This window comes from Vigna unguiculata, unplaced genomic scaffold, assembly GCF_037176805.1.
Source record: "Vigna unguiculata cultivar grain cowpea cultivar isolate G323 ecotype 2 unplaced genomic scaffold, ASM3717680v1 ptg000037l, whole genome shotgun sequence".
Taxonomy (NCBI): Eukaryota; Viridiplantae; Streptophyta; class Magnoliopsida; order Fabales; family Fabaceae; genus Vigna; species Vigna unguiculata.
Window position 1 is genome coordinate 22,501 of NW_028196681.1, and position 2,500 is coordinate 25,000.

Genomic DNA, 2,500 nt, shown 5'->3' on the forward strand with positions numbered 1-2,500 from the left:
CAACTTCCCAAAAACCTGCCTTCTTCGCAGTTCGGCTAAGTCTCCCTCGTTTCCAACTTTCCTCTAAGTTGCCCTCCTCGCAGTTTGGCCAAGTTCACTCTTTTCCAGCGTCATCCCCCCAAGTTGCCTTGGGCGCAGTTCGGCCTAGTTCACTCTTTTCCAGCATCATCCCCCCAAGTTGTCTTGTTCGCAGTTCGGCCTAGTTCACTCTTTTCCAGCGTCATCCCCCCAAGTTGCCTTGTTCGCAGTTCAGTCTAGTTCACTCTTTTCCAGCATCATCCCCCCAAGTTGCCTTGTTCGCAGTTTGGCCTAGTTCACTCTTTTCCAGTGTCATCCCCCCAAGTTGCCTTGTTCGCAGTTTGGCCTAGTTCACTCTTTTCCAGTGTCATCCCCCCAAGTTGTCGTTGCCAACAACCCAAGAGTCCATAGTATTCGGAGTTCTAGCGGGGCCTCCCCTTGCTTCCAACAACCCAAGAGTCCATAGTATTCGGAGTTCTAGCGGGGCCTCCCCTTGCTTCCAACAACCCAAGAGTCCGTAGTATTCGGAGTTCTAGCGGGACCTCCCCTTGCTTCCAACAACCCAAGAGTCCATAGTATTCGGAGTTCTAGCGGGGCCTCCCCTTGCTTCCAACAACCCAAGAGTCCGTAGTATTCGGAGTTCTAGCGGGGCCTCCCGTTGCTTCCAACAACCCAAGAGTCCATAGTATTCGGAGTTCTCGCGTGGCCTCCCATTGATTCAAACAACCCAAAAGTCCATCTTCTTCGCAGTTCAACATCGCCTCCCTCGTTTCCAACAGGCCCAAAGGTCGTCTTCTTCGCAGATCCACGAAGAGCTCATCACGATTTGCCACATTCCATTTCCCACGGGTTGTCAACAACACTTTCTCACACTTCCCGCAATCGAGTACGTGCATGACATGCCAAAGCACATCTTATTTGCCTTCCATCGCACTCAAGACGACGGGTTGTGGAAGAACGATATTGTTCACAACAAGTTCAAGGACAACGTCTCAATCAAGGGACACAACCGAATTATGTTGACTGGGTCGCTAAAGTAAACCCGAGTTCATATAATGCACCGCATCCAAAAGAACTAGCCACAACACGTGCATCACTGAGATGTTTCACTAGATGGAACACGTGCGTGACATTAGGATCCTCCAACACCTCTTCGTGATGGAAAGATAGAATTCGAAGCAACCACAGAAGTACCGTCTAGTGGGTAGGCAACACAGGGACTGATCAACCAATATCACCCAAGGCAACGGGTGAAAATGGAAGAGATGCATGCTTGACCGTTCGATACGCAAGGCATGGAGCCAGCCAGCAAGTGCATCTCGATTACAACTCACACACCCTCACGTTCGCAAGACACCACACCACAAGACGGTCCACCCCCCACCTACCATGGGCAAGCAAGCAAATGGAAACATCAAGTGACGCAGGGTCAAGCATCGCTAGGCATGAAAATAACTTTCCACAATATCCGAGGGACTAGCTGCCGAGCTAACCAACGATCAGTGACGACCGTGTGTTGGTATTAATAAAGCTCAACAACTATGAAGAGGCTAGTTGTGCCATGATAAACATGCTAACGCACGCACCACGTGAGGGGGGAGGCCTCATCAAGCTCCCTTTAAAACCTGCCAGTGTGGAGCTGGCCGGCTCAAGGAGCACTCCCCCCCTATAAGAGGTTAATATGCAAAAGGCAAAATTGTACAAGTAGATACACTTTTTTTGAGCAGACATAAGTCCATATCTCGGGCTATACTTCGAATTTTGATGCGATTTTTTGCAGTAATTCGTAGAATAATGGTATCTCCTTGCTCACCAAATTTCATAATTTTTCTCGAAGGGGAACTATTTTTTTTATTTTTTTTACTTACCGGGTATGTGTAAAATCGGGAAAAATAGAAAAGCACATGTAGACTTCGAATTTCGACCTCATTTTTTCCAGTCCACCACTAAACAATATCAGGAACCTCCCCACAAAATTTCATTCAGTTTGGCCAAGGTCTTAAATTTGACAAATTTTGGCACCAACCTATCTAGTCGCGGTGCACCGACCAACTTGGCCAAGTGCAAAATGCATCCAATTCAAAACTTTTGTGCACCAACACTTTTACAGTACTCATTTGGGGGCATTTGGAGGCCTTTCCAACCCTCACATCTCAAAAACCACGAATTTCATTTTTTCACAAATCTCCCCACCAAGCCATCTAGCTATGCCGTGGTGCACCGCCAACCTTGGCCATGTGCAAAACCCTCCGAACTCAAAACTTTCGTGCACCAAGAATTTCATGGTATTCATTTGGGGGCATTTGGAGGCCATTCCAACCCTCACATCTCAAAAACCACGAATTTCATTTTTTCACAAAACTCCCCACCAAGCCATTTAGCTATGCCGCGGTGCACCGCCAACCTTGGCCATGTGCAAAACCCTCCGAACTCAAAACTTTCGTGCACCAAGAATTTCATGGTATTCATTTGGGGACATTTG